The sequence below is a fragment of the Microcebus murinus genome, chromosome 3, assembly GCF_040939455.1.
Source record: "Microcebus murinus isolate Inina chromosome 3, M.murinus_Inina_mat1.0, whole genome shotgun sequence".
Classification (NCBI taxonomy): Eukaryota; Metazoa; Chordata; class Mammalia; order Primates; family Cheirogaleidae; genus Microcebus; species Microcebus murinus.
The window spans coordinates 8,949,810-8,964,970 of NC_134106.1; positions in this window are offsets into that span (position 1 = coordinate 8,949,810).

Consider the following 15,161-nt stretch of genomic DNA (forward strand, 5'->3'; position numbering starts at 1 on the left):
TCTAGGGACCTCCCCCCAGCCATCCATCCGTCTGTGGAAGGATTGTCTTCCATGGAGCTGGTCTCTGGCACCCAAAGGTTGGGGACTGCTGGCTTAATGGATATTCTCAATGCATTAACATCTCAAATCAACAGTAGAGCCCTTGTGAGGTTGTTAAGGAGGAGATACACCTTGTTGAGAGGTTGGTACTTCCAGTGTTTGCAGTTGTCTAGCTGCACTCTCTCCAGAACGGAGCCTGAATCCAGCTTATTTTTATTTGGGGCCACAGGCAAGGGTGGGGCGACTCACCACAGATACATTCTGAATTTGTCAAACCGCTGTCCTGGGCGAAATTCCACGAAATCTCAGCGGGAGTCCTCGCTTCTAGCTAAAGTGACAATGGCCAAGTCTGGGGAAGCGTGTCCCAGGAGTACAGTCTATTAGCCGGCTGGCCCCTCTTGCAACTCTCTATGGATTGGCTGATTCCTTCTTTGTTTTTGAAAAGGAGCAGGAACGTTTGCAGACTGAGCCACTGCTTTTTTGAAGCATGCATATTGAAATATTTGGCTCTTCCTGGGAGGGCAGGGGTGAGGACGTCGCCGGGCTGCCCGCTGGCCTGATGTGTGTTCGCTGTGTCCAGGGCTGTGGCATGAGCACCCTGGGTGGGATATTTGCCAAACTAACCCATAAAATGATTGAATCTCTTTTCCTCCCCACAGTGCTAGGTTGCACAGTCCCCTCAATGTCTCGTTAAGCACGGTTGAATCACGTGCACGGCATCGTGTGGACGTGGAGAGCATACGTCAGTCGGGAGGAAACGGTTCCCTTTTCTCCTGAGAGAATGGCACGGACGAGGCACTTCCTGGGCCTTCTGCAAGGACGGATACGTACAGAGGCCTCTGGGCTGGGCTGGGAGAGGCGGCGTGGAGCACACGCTCTGTGCAAGGGGCACCGCGACAGGGATGGAGGCAGCCGCAGCCTCTTCCAGGCGGGGTGTGACTGTGACAGGCACAGAGCTGAGCCCCAAGGAAGCGCTAGAAGTTGGCCTCGATGGAAAATGAGAAGAGAGAGGCCTGGAGATCAGGGCCGTGCTGTTTCCTCTCCTGGTTCCTGTCGGGGGAGCGCAGACTGCTGAAGGGACAGGCAGGAGCCCTGCCCACCTCCGTGCCCGGCCCTGGCGGGAGGACTGTTCAAGGTCTACGGGCTCTGCTGAGCTTAAGCACACAGGTCTGTTTTGCTCTCTGAGTCCCTTCGGACAGAGGGTGATAGAACCACTCAGGAGACAGGGCACTGGCTGGAGGCACACGTCTGAATGTGGCTGCCGCCTGGGGTGGCCTCCTGCCCGCAGGCTGTAGCATGGTCCGTTCGCGAGGCTCTGTTCTGCCCTCTCAAACCCGTTCACTTTTACCCAACCTCTATCTTCTCTGGGCCACAGCTGAGCTATTGAGGCCAAAATGACAAGCTTAGAAATCAGAGTTGGAAAGGGCCAGATTCATAATGACTATGCTGGTGTGAGCACCACTCTAACTAACCCTTTACTGTCTACGAACCACGCTCGTAGCCCTAACACCCTCTCTGACAACTCCCACCCACGAGATGAGCATTACCATCTTCCCTCGTGCGACACGGAAGATCAGAACATTGCGTGGCTTGTTCAAGATCACGTTTCCCTAACTTCAAACTCAGAGATAGGGACACTACTCCACCGCGTTACTGTAAATTAATGGCTTAGGTCAGAGTCTTTCCAAAGAAAGCTCTGTCAAGCAGTAGTTTGGGGATGTTTATAGATGGAAAAACAAAACAGACTTTTATGATCAGGTCAATTATGAGAAGCCCTGAGTTAGGCATAATGAAATGATTTGCTTTACTGTGGGGTCTTTGGAGCCCTTAACATGCTCATTGGTATCTCGACCCCTCAAGAAAGACGCGTGATGTGCCACTTCTTCTTTTTCTTTTTAAAACTGTGATACGATTTTTTCTAAGAACATTTTGAAGGACGTTCTTAGGAACACACTTTGGGAAATGCTATTTCAAAGTGTTAGGATGTTTGTGTTTTAACAGAGGAATGCAGAAGCCAACAATTTCCAAGGTAAGGGTTTCTAAGGGTGGGGGTGCTGACACCACGTCTGGATGGTGGGGAGGCATTTAAGGCAAGAAAGCAACTCAAAACAGACTCGGGCAGCCACATACTGGTGAGAGCAGGTCTGAGGACCTACGTCTCTGTTTCTTGTGTCAGCCCCAGTAGGACAGAGGCCGCGGTACAGAGAGAAAGAGAGAGAGAGGTAGCCATTTAGTCCTAATGTATTCCTTGCAGAGTGGCTGATCACAGCTGAGTGGGTGCTTGGTGGGTGCTGAGGAAGCCACCACCTCCCGGCCAGGAGCTCAGGACCCTAGTGGAGGGGTGTGAACACCTTCTGAGAGCTTCTCAGGCCCATCTGTTTAAGCTGCTCCTGTGGCCCTGGGGGTTCCAGCCAGGCAGGAGATTTCCAAAGGTTGCATGGAAGCCGAGAATCGCACAGAAGACATTAGACCCGGAATTGAACCTCAAAGGGAAAAATAAAATTGTTATTAAGGCATGAAAGCCAAATCCTGCCAGCTTGTGTGCATCCAGAGCTGCGACTGACGTCAGGCAGCGGGGCGCGTGCCAGCGCAGGCGGGTCGGCCGTGCTAGGCTCGCCTCTGCCGGCCGCTGACGGTGCAGAAGGTGCTCGCAGCTGGCTGTTCCCTCTCGCTAAATCAAGCACATATTGCATTTGGCCACAGGCTCCCCGCGCGATGTTTTCATCTGGACCAGCCTTCTGGGAATTGTGGGGACAATCCCTGGTATCCTACGTTAGAAGACAAGGCCTGGGGAAGTTCTTGGTGGCCAAGCGTAACAGAAAGGAAAAGCTCGTCAAAGGGCTCCTGTTTCATGAGGATCTTCTCGGGAAGGTTACGAGGGAAAGGTGACCAAATTAAAAGGGGAAATGGTCTATCTTCTAGGATGGATTTTTTTTTTTTTTTTTGAGACAGAGTCTCGCTTTGTTGCCCAGGCTAGAGTGAGTGCCGTGGCGTCAGCCTAGCTCACAGCAACCTCAAACTCCCGGGCTCAAGCGATCCTCCTGCCTCAGCCTCCCGAGTAGCTGGGACTACAGGCATGCACCACCATGCCCGGCTAATTTTTTCTATATATATTAGTTGGCCAATTAATTTCTTTGTATTTATAATAGAGACGGGGTCTCACTCTTGCTCAGGCTGGTTTCGAACTCCTGACCTCGAGCAATCCGCCCGCCTCAGCCTCCCAGAGAGCTAGGATTACAGGCGTGAGCCACCGCGCCCGGCTTAGGATGGATTTTGAATAATTTCCAGGATGTATAATTTGTTGTGGGGAGGCAGGGCCCATGATAGAGACCCTATGTCTTGGCAAATCTCAAAGTGGGAGCGTGTTGCCAGCAGTGCAGCCTACTCCTGAGCTCCTGGGGGCTTCTAAGTTCTTTCCCTCCAGGCTTCTGGCTTCTGCCACCTATTGAGCCCTTTTAGTAGTTGACCCCTTTTTACCTGGCCAACACTGCTTCATAGTCAATAGGCCATGCTCAGCGATCTAGTCCACCCCCTGACTGCTGCTTGGACCCTGAAGGGCACAAGTCAAGGGCACAAGTCAAATTTGGATTTTTTATTTTCTTGGTGGATTACCTCTTTTTTCATGATGACATCACTATCTGTATTTCTGGGAATATTTTCTGCCTTGAAGCCAAAGTTACTTTATTTTGTTATGGTACAACAATTTCATCTTTTTTTTTTTTTTCCGATAGTGTTGCATGAAAATATTTTTCTTTATTTCTACTTTCAACCTTTCTGTATCCTTATTTTTAAGGTTTTTGTTTTTGTAATTAGCTTATAGTGGGGTTTGGTTCACTCTTCCTCCAAACAACTAGCCTCTCTGGGGTTCCAGCAGAAAGCCCGGTGTGCACAGAGCACTTTCTCCTGGGCAGACTGTCACAGTCTCTGTTCAGCTTCTTAGCTTCTTAAATCTAGCTTTCTGATCAGTAACAGAAAGATGCTAAATGTTCTCATCATCTCTCCGAGTTTTTCTTCTTCAGTCCTCAAATCCTTGCTCCTTTGGTTGCCTTCCAACACCTTCAAACCAATTAAAAAAAAATTGTCTATCTTTTCTGGAGTTATTCTGAAATAAGCTAATCTTCCATTGATGGAAATGGAAATCTGGAAAAATCATCCAGAAGAACATTCATTATTCTCTTTAAGAAACTGGGAGATCTGAACATTCACCGGCAACAAAATAGAGCAAGAGAGAAACACCAAACACAAGCTCATGAAAGCCACACTGGTGACACACACATAGCTGGGAAATGAAGAAATGAGATGCCTGTGAAGAGCAGATGAACTAGAGTCAGCTTCAGGGGCAGCGAGTGTTTCAGCATTACCTCTACTGAGATCAGGGAGGAAATGAGGGAAGGTGGCACTGCTTCCTGGGAGGAACAGCCAGAACCCTCTGACACTAGGGAAGATTTAGGGGAATCCCTGCTACGATAAAACCAGATTAAGTCTACCCAATATTAAATTATTTTTTTTAACTAGAGGGATAGTTGTATCTTAATGACTGTATTTCTTGACATGCTGTTTTGTGTCATATTTTTATTTAAATTTGCAAACAATTCTCAGTTATTTCACTACAGTACCTGGCACACAGAGAACCTTAACAGGTGCCGGTGGGAGGAGCTCAGTCAGCATCGTGGCCAGGTAGGGGGTTGTCTCTGCAATTCAGTAACTTGAGCAGGAGGATGCTTATGTTCCTTTGGGTCTGTCACCCTTTAGTAAGCATCATCTTTCAGTGGGACACACTGGAAAAGCAGACGGAGCATTTGGGGCTAAGCGAGTCAGGCTCTTTGGGTCTGGGCTTGCCACTGATGATGACCTATGTAGTGGTGACCCTGAGGAGTCCATTCGGCAAGTCCCGGTGGATGGCCAGGAGTGTGTTGTTTTCCCGCTGAGGGAGGCAGGAAATTAACATCTAGAAGGTGCTTTAAAGGAGTTAGTTCCAAATTGAAGTATATGGCAATGATCCAACTCCGCAGAATAAGCAAAGAACAAAGAATGAGGTCAGAGGCCGTCTGCAACTTTGGTCCCATTGGGAACCGGTTGACATTAGGAACTCATGGGAGGGAACTCATTTCTGGTGGGTTCTTCTCTTAATTCCTTTCGGCACCTCTGTTATTCCTGAGCAGTCTCAAATCTGTTCCTGAAATATGGTAATGGCAGGAAGGGGTGAAGGGGAAGACATGGTGACCCAGGAGAAACTTTTTGCCTCTGCCTATTTTTACTTCGTTTGCTTATATAATCACCCTAATAGCTACGCTCCTCAGTGCTCCGTGTCAGGCAGTGTTTTGCATACATTAACTGACTTGCCCTCAGTCAGGTTCCCCGCAAACTTCAGGGAAAGTCCCAGAACTGAACTCATTGTCTTGCCTCTCAGGCCTGCTCCTGGGCATTTAGGATTTCAGGCTATTTCCCTCCCAGCCTCATGGCTGCCAGAGCTGGGTGCCCCACCCACCCTCCTCACTGGCTTGTCACGTGGGTCTCACATTCAAACACTCCCCCATGTGCATCACTTTGATCTCTCAAATCTGCCTAAAATTGGAACCCGTCCCCTTGCAGTGCCAGTGCCTGCTCTGTTCCTTTGTCACCTTCTGCTCGACTTTTGTGTGTCAGTGAGTGGCCTCCCACGGGTCTTCCTGGCTCCGACTCTCCCAGTACAGTGCACAGAAAGAGCAGAGGAATTCTGGTCTCTTCATGTCAATCTCCTGTTTAAAAAGCCTCGGGTGGCCCCCTCTGACCTGTGGAACGTGCTAGAACCTGAGAATATGGGTCCTGGAGTTAGATGGCCAGACGTTCTGAATCCCAGCTTTGCCATGTAACAAGAGTTTCTCTGCCTCTTGGAAATTCCATGTGAAAATTGCAGATAACCAGAGAACCTGCCCCATGGGTGCTGGGGGTGTTGATTGAGATCATGTATGTAAGGCCCTTGGCCTGGGGTATGCTAAGGAAAGGCTCAGCAATTCTTGCCTATTTTTATAGTCACACTATAAAGTTCAAAATCCTTAACTTGCCTTTTAAGTCTCTTTACATTCTGTGATATTTTCAATCAAATATCTTGCATTCCCTATATATTTTCCATGCTTGAGCCACCCTGAACCTCATTATTCCAGGATTCATCAGTATTTGGGTTTGGTATCATTATCATTATTATTATTTTTAGAATGTCCCTTTCCCCATTCCATGCCTGAGTAAACCATATTGAAGAAAGCAAATGTGCTAGAAAAAAGGACACAAGAGTCAGGAAGAATTCTAAGGTGGCTCAGAACCTCCCTAGTTGTGCCAGCGTTTGTATCTGAAAGTAGCATAAGATTGGGGCACGTGGAGGCACGCCCTTTCTCTGCGTTTCCTCACCTGTCCTCCCAGCAGTGGGTCTGCAGCTCCGGCAGGGCAGCGTGTGTGCGGGCTGCGGGAGGCTTCTCTCGCCCGAGCTTGGTGTCGGCCGCCGCGTTCTGTTCCTGGTCCTTGGCTAACTGAAGGAAGAACTGGAAAGGGACACAAGGTGAACACTCAGCAAAGAGGATGCGGCTGTCACCCTAAGGACATGGACACACCCTGAAGCAGGTATGTTTTATTCAGAGACAAAGAAGCTCTTCAGCAGTTCTGGAAAATAATGATAGCTGAGGTTTTTATATGCCAGGCACTGTGCTACACACCGTACGTACATCATCCCTTTTAATCTTCAAAACAAACTCATGAGCTGTTATTATTGTTGTCTGCATCTTCCACTGAGATGCAGGGAGATTGAGTTACCTGCCCAGATTTTAACCCAGCTGTCTCATGCCAAAGTCTATTATTTATTCTCTTCAGGGGTCTCTGATGTAACAGTCCTTCAAAGCTCTACTTTGACAAGAGATGAATTGGATGAGTGGTTTTCCAAGTTTTTGACCTTGATCCACAGTAAGAAATACATTTTCTTGTCATGACCATGACTCAGGACACACACACACACATGCTCACACTCATATTTACAAACCCATATATAAAAATGCAAAACTGAAATAAAAGTTCCACAAACCAATAGTTGCTCTTCCTATATGTTTTCTATTAAATTTGTGTTTTATTGTGGAATAAGGTGGATCATAACCCACCATATTTGTGCTTGGTAACTTGAACTTCAAAAAACAGCGAACTTGAAGATTTTTAGTGCTTTTTCAAATTATTGGATCCTCATTGTTTCTATATTTCTTGGAAATCCCTTTGGGCTTGTGCTGCCCACTAACCATCCTGGGAAATAGCATCTCATCTTATGATACATAAACATTTAGTATCACACGGTCATGATATCTCAGAGTATTGTGTTGTAGACATTGTTAAAAAGGTACTTTGTAAAGTACTTCTTTGTGTGTGTTTTGTAACAGGAGAATTTGTTTTTATTTATTAAATATCTTATTTCCAAAAGGAATTGTATTGTACTGATCATTTCCATATGAAATTTTACAGTTACTTGGCTGGGTTAAAATTTTATTCTTTAAGTTACAAGGGCATTGTACTCAAATAAAAGGAACAATCATAATGATATTAATTAGAAGAGCAATAAGGCTTTGGTTTTCATGCAAATGAACATAATTGAAAGAGAATTGAGTTTTTTCAAGTGGATTTTGAAATTTTGGTGGAACAACTTAGAAGATAAATACCTCAAAGCTAAAGCAAATGCCATCTGTATATGTAAATGAGATCAATTAATTTTAGCAGGCAAATGAGAAAAATCAATGATTTTCAAAATCTAGTAATTTGGTAACTATTAGTTTCATCGGTCTGTTTTAAACTTAATTACTCAAGTATAGAACCAGATTGAAGTGTAATTTATGGAGAACCCATCCTTAAATTAATTACATGGGAGCCTTCCACTACAAATGGAAGGATTTAGGATGAAATTATAAATGCTTTGTGTAGAGCATGGAACCCTTTGGTCATGGTTCATTCTGGTTCAACTGGGGAGATGGTGTAATATAAGAGTACACTGGCTGGGATTCAGACCAAGGTTTGAATCTCACTTTGATTCTTTCTAACTGGTGGCTTTTAGGAAACTTTCTCAACTTTTAAAGGCCTTCCACTTTCTTATCTATTAAATTAGGCAACTATGCCTATCCCACAGAGCATGTGTGAGGACTACATGAGGAAATGTGTGCACGAACATGTAGCCCAGGACCAGGCACACAGACGAGGGTCTTGTTACAAGTGGCGCCCCAGGCCTCCCCCTCCCTCACCTTCTTGGCTGGATGACAAGGGTTTGGTTGAGGATTCGCTGTGTTTCTGGAGTTGCTTAAGGAGCAGTACATGGTCTGGCTGGCATTTCCCCTTTAGTGGCAGTAATTTTATCTGATAATGTTCTGGGGACTTCTCACAGCATCATGTCCATCAAGAAACCAAAATGGGCTGTAGGAGCTAAGTCACTGGAATTGTCGAAAAGGCCAGGACAGCAGACAAAATAGGGAAGAACTCATGCAGTTGTTTTTGTTTTTCATTTCCTCATTGCAATGATTGGTTTTTCTAATCGCTTGCATTTCCTGCTGTCACCAAATTGTCTCATTAAGACAATCACAATAATCAATAAATCTAGGACATGTATTCAATGACTTTGTGAGATAACTAGAGTAGGTATTATTATTGACATTACGTAGATGCTCAGAGAGATTATGAGCACTGCCCAAGGCCACACAGCTAGAAAGTGATGGGAGTTCAAACCCATTTGGAGATTGAAAGTTTATATATATAGATAATATATTTTAATTTTTAATTGACACATAATAATTTGTATATATTTATGGGCTATATAGAGATGTTTCTATACATATAATGTATAGTGGTCAGATTGGAGTAATTAGCATATCCTTCATCTCAAATATTTATCATTTCTTTGTGTTGGGAACATTCAATATATTCCTTCTAGCTATTTGGAACGATACACTGTTGTTAACTATAGTCATCCTACAGTGGTATAGAACAACAAAATTTATTCCTCCTATCTAGTTGTAATTTTTTGTCTTTCAACAAATCTCTCCCTATCCTCTCCTTCCTCCTACTCCTTCCCAGCCTGTAGTATCCTCTGTTCTACTTTTTGATTCTATGAGATCAACTTTTTTTAGCTTCCAGGTATGAGTGAGAATATATGGTGTTCGACCTTTCTGTTCCTGGCTTATTCACTTTACACAATGTCCCCCAGTTCCTCCCATGAGCTTTATTTTTCTGAATTGAGGCTTTGACACCATGCAGATGCTGCTGGCGGCCCACAGGCAGCCTTGATTAACAGTGTCCATTTCACCGTGGGCCCTACTGAACGGTGGGAGAGAAGCAGATGGGGATTGGTCTGAGGTCGGTTGGAATTGGTTTTTCAGAGCCTAGAAGGCTGCTCAGCAAACAGACGGTCATGAAGCTGCAGAGAATCATTGCACCCAAGGAGGGAACAATCACCAGGGGCAAAAACAGTCAGGAAGGTCACTCACCTTTCCCAAATACAATAAACCTAGAACAGCACAAACAATTTTGAAGAAGTAGAAGAAAAGTGGAGGACTTATATTAGCTGACTTTAAGTCTTACCACAAAGCTTCAGATAATACACAGAGTGTGGTATTGGCATAGGGAAAACACACAGGTCAACAGAACAGAAAATAGAGTCCAGTAATATACCTACAGGTAAATTACTGGGGAAGTGATTTTTGTCAAAGATGTGGAGAAAATTCAATGGGAGAAATGATGGTATTTTCAACAAAAGATACTGGAACAATTTAATATCCATATGCAAAAAAATGGACTTCTACCTTTACCATATACAAAAGTTAATCTGAAACGGACCATAGACCTAAATGCAAAACCTAAAACTGTAAAACTTCTAGAGAAAAACATAGGAGAAATTCTTTGTACTCTTGGAGTAGACAAAGTTTTCTTACATAGGACCTAAAAAAGGGTTAATTATAAAAGAAAAAAATGATAAGTTGGATTTTAACAAAGTTATTAATAGTAACTTCTGCTTTTCAAAATATACTTGAAGAAAATAAGATAAAAAGACACACTTTGGGAGAAATGACTTAAAATGTATATCTAAAGATATTGTATTCAGAATATATAAGGAGCTCTTACAGCTCAATAACAATAAAAACAACCACCCAGTTAAAAATTGGCGAAAGGCTTGAATAATATACTTCAAAAAAGATGGCATAACAAATGGCCAATAAGCACTTGAAAAGATGTCCAACATCATTATTGATCTTGGAAATGCAAATTAAAGCCACAGTGAGATGCCACATTACCTCAACCAGAATGATTAAAATAAAAAGACTGACATTGTCAAGTTTTTCTGATGATGTAGAGCAATTCAAACTTTCATAAATTATTGGTGAGATTATAAAACAGTATAACCCTATTTGAAAACAGTTTGACAGTTGCTTATAAAGCTAAGCACACACTGACTAGGCATTTACCTAACAGAAAGAAATGCATATGTCCATGCAAAGAATAGTACACAAGTGTTTATAACTGCTTTGTTCATATTCATCAACAAACTGGAAAAAAGTCAAATATCCACCACCAACTGCATGGATAAACAAATAGCAGCCAATTTGTAACATAAAATACTACTCAGCAATAAAAAAGAACATACTGACAGAAAAAAAAGCATGGATGAATTTCCAAAACACTCTGAATGCAAGAATCCAGATCTGAAAGAGTATGTGTAATTCTATTTATGTGACATTCTTGAACTGGCAAAATTAATCTTCAGTGATAGAAATCATATCAGTAATAGAGGGAGGTAGGGTGGCAATGGCTAGCTGAAAAGTAGAAGCAGGGAGAGTTCTGGGGTGATGGAATACTCTGTATCTAGATTGTGTGGTTGCCTGCCTCTGCAGGTATTTGTCAGAACTCACAAATCATACATATAAAATACGTGAAATTAATTGTATGTAAATTATACTTTAAAGTTAAAAAAGAATTGAAACTTTATGTCTCAAAGAACACCCTACATAAAGACAAACTACAAATCTATGTTTTCAACACACAGAACTAATAATGGTTCGATATCTTTTAAAGACCTATATCAGATCCAAAAGAATAAGGCAAACAATGTAATAGGAAAAAATTGGGCAACATCTAGAACAAGCATTTCAGAGAAAAGGAACTATGAAATGGCCATAAACAGACGCAAAGATACACGATCTCATAGATATCAGGGAAACACACATTAACATTACAAGTAGATACTTTTCAGCCCTATCAGATCGGCAACTCTTATGTGTTGAAGAAGAGCAGAGAACACAGAACTTTAGAGCATGCTGGTAGTTGTGTAAAATGTAGATAAACATGTTGGAAAAAAATTGGCATTATCTTTTCAGGTGGAGATTTTTCTCTCTGACTCAGCAATTCTTTTACACACCAGGTATACACACGAGACATATTTTTATTTGTGTGTACTAGAACTGCAAAAATATGTTCTTAGTGGAGTTGTTTGTAATAGCAAAAAGCTGGAAACAACCCGAATGTTCATTAAGAGGAGAATGCATAAATAGATGGTGGTTTTTCATGTGGTGGAACACTACACTTTGGCAAAATATATTAACCATCGCTCTATCCATCAGCAACACTAAATCTTAAGAAAATCTTATGCTGAATGATAAAAGCAAGTTTCTAAAGAATATAAATAGTGTGATACTATTTGTATAGTGTCCTCAATCAAACAAAACTTTACAGTTGTTTGGGGATAGATATTATTTAGCTATATTTTTATATGAAAGCAAGGCACTAACAAACTCAAAATTCAAAATTATGTTTCCCATTGGGAGGAAGGAGAGGGAGAGGTACCCAGGGAGTTTGAAAGGAATTGAAATAATCTATTTCATAACTTGGGTCATGGGGACCATGGTGTGTGATTTATAATTCAGTATCCTTTGTCTATGCATTCATAATATTTTGTGTATGTAATATTTTCATAATAAACCACTCAAATGGATTTTTTAAAAGTTTAAAAAATATTTATAGCACTTGACCCAGCATTCTACATGTAGCAATGCAAATACAAGTTAAATTAAGAATGAGCTTGTGTTGAGAGCACAGAAATGAGACGGATCCTTCTATGACAGATTGGGGGCCCTCGGTCTGAAGGGTTTGAAATGCCTGGCAGATGCCAGGGAATTTGGGCAGCAAGTCCTGGGCCTGTGGCTGCAGCTCAAGCCCCTGGAATGGGACCTGCATAGGAGCAAGTGCTGCTGGGAAAGTTTGTGTGACCTTGAAGAGTCCCCGAGCGTACATGGAGCAGCAGCACAGTGAGCAATCCAGACCACGCCCGGGGGCTCCCCCTCACTCCCCTGGTTCTGGCACGGCCTGCAACAGGAAGAGGGGCCACGAGAAAATGACACAGGAAAGTGACTCCCAGTGCTGGCAGCCACTTGAAGTCCAAGTGAGTCCTTGGCTTGAGGCAAGAAAGAATTCAGGAGTGGGCCCAATAGTATAAAGTGAAAGTGAGATTTATTCAGGAACTATAGAAAGTCTGCTCTACAGACAGAGAGCAGAGGCTAGCTCTCTCTGCAGAAGAAAACTGTCCCCCTGGTTCCTCTTGCCTTTCTATTTAAGCAATGGCTTAATTATAGGCTAAACAGGAGAAGGAATATTCATGGCAGGGGTGGTGTTTTCTTGGAATCAGGGTGACACCCTCTATTTCTCCACCATCTTGCTTCTAACCAGTTGGTTAGAACCTGCCCTGCCTTTACTTTGTTTTGATCAGGGTAATTTGAAGCTTTGTCTTGAGACTTCCCGACTCAGGTAATGCTGCAGCAATGCCCAAAGCAGTCCTGTCTCAAAAGGACTGAAAATGACAGGCTTGTCAGTCTTGGCAAATGTGGGGTTTCACTGATTTTGAAAAGATAAGAAAGTATTTCTTTCTTCTTGAGACATATGGATCAATTTCTACCCAACATCAAAGAAATGAATCATTAGCAATATAATGATTTTGTAACAGGACATTCATGACAGCATTTATTTACTATATCAAAAGTGGGGATATCTATATGTAAAATCTATAAACATAAATATTTATGTAATATATATGTTTATATATCATAATACTTTTATATCAGTATAGCATATATAGTTAAATATAGCTAAATATGTACAATATGTACTTATATAAACATATTATAAATAGAAAACATAAAATATACATATATACTTATATAATATCAATTAATATAATGAAAAAAATTATATAAATATATAACGATATACTATCAAATATATAAGTATAGTTATAAATATTTAAATGTAAATGTAAACCCACTTTTTGGTAGTATAAATATTGTTGTCATGAATGCCCCATTATATCTAGCAAAATGTCCACTAATGTTATTTGTGAGTGGTGGGATTATGGATTTTATTTTTTTAGTCTTTTATGCTCTGAGTTTCCCACAGGGTCTAGAAAAACATGTTATTACTCATTAAACATTAAGTGAAATACCCGGCCATTGATTTTAAGAAAAGCGTGTGGTCAGATAGACGCAGTGCTCGTGCCTCTTCCTGCTTCCAGGCGCTTCCAGGCTTGACTAGGGGAGACGCAGGGTCACTGAATGGGGTTTCCGCTGAGGGCGGCTTCCCACGTGTGGTCCTGGGCTGACTCCTGGCATTCAGGGACCTTTTCACAAGCTTCAGTGGCCCGTCTTATAAATGGCTCCCCATAACACTTGCAGTGTTTATAGAAATGTTAGGTATTACAGAGAGGATCTCTGGCCCTTCTCTGGACAGATGTTCCCTGTTTTGGGGCCGTTTTGAGCGATTGCTTCCCTGGGAAGAAGGATGAGGGCGGGAACTCCATTTTGGTGTTGCCCCACCCTTAATCCTATCCGGAGCAACTGCTACACCTGGGGAAGTCGGGAATGTTCTATCCATCTGGGCATTCCCCAGCCCAGGCGTAGTAAGATTTAGAAAGTGACCTAGAGTAACCTAAGGGCAATTAATGCGCTGTCATTTTGAACCTGCATTGTGGTTCACCAGCCCGCACCCAGGTGGGCTTTCTTAGGGGGAGCTTGTATATGCAGATGGCATTTTGAGGACACCTGTTGATCATTTGATGTCGTAATAAATAAAAGGAAACAATCCGAGAAGTCAGAGATAAGTGAGTGGGTCAGTGAGTGAGGTGCTTTCTCTCTCTGCGCTCATGGAGACAGACCCGGTTTATTCTACAATAAAGAGCTGCTCTTGTGCATGGTATTGCCCTTGCTGGTGATTTTTCCGAGGAGTCAGAGGACTGGGACAATAGCCTGGACTTGTCACTTTGGTGGGTCTGGTCATTCTTTGGCCAAGAGCACACCAAGAACCGAGAGCAGACTGCCACCCTGACATCTTTGGTGCCAAAACCCAGGATTCTGACAGAAACAACGTAACTCAACAGCTAAAGGGTAAGGAAGAAACATGCCAGACCACATTTCAACGCAGCTTCGTTTGAAGGGTAGATGAGGACGCAGTTCACGCGTCGTGAACAGCAGTGACTGTGGCACACGTAGAGCCCTGTGCTGCCACAGGCTTCCGTGGGAGGCTGCCAGTGCGTGGGGCTGGGGACCTCTGATGCCCGGCTGTTAGGTTTCTCTCCTTTTGGTCTGGTGGCTGAGGTCACTTGGAAGTGCTAAAGATAACTTGTTTTTTAGGGACATGGTCTTACGTTTCATAAGGTTAGACCTTTATTGCCAAAGGAGTGAGTCTTCGTGAAAACTACGCAGCCCAGCAGTCGAGTGAGAGCTGTGGAAGGAAATAAAGACAGGGGGACAGGAGGAGGGTGTGGTCCCAGAGCGGGGAGTGCAGGCGGCAGGTGGGGGCTGCGGGTAGAGCGGTGAGGGAGGGAAGAAAGCTGAAGACAAGGTCTAGTGGGGACTGAGGATGGAACAGACCGTGGAGTGCTCTATACGGAAAAAAATAAAGCGCCCTGTTTATTGGGGCAGACTCTGTGCCAGGCACTAGCTAGCGTATTCCCTACCTATGGTTTTATTTGATCCTTACCCCCTACCTTATTTGAGAGGGTGCTAGTATTATCCTTCACAGATAGGTGAAGCAACTCTCTCCAAGGAAGACAGCTTCCTGGGGTTTAAGTCAGGCTGGGGTTTTGTGCCCATGCA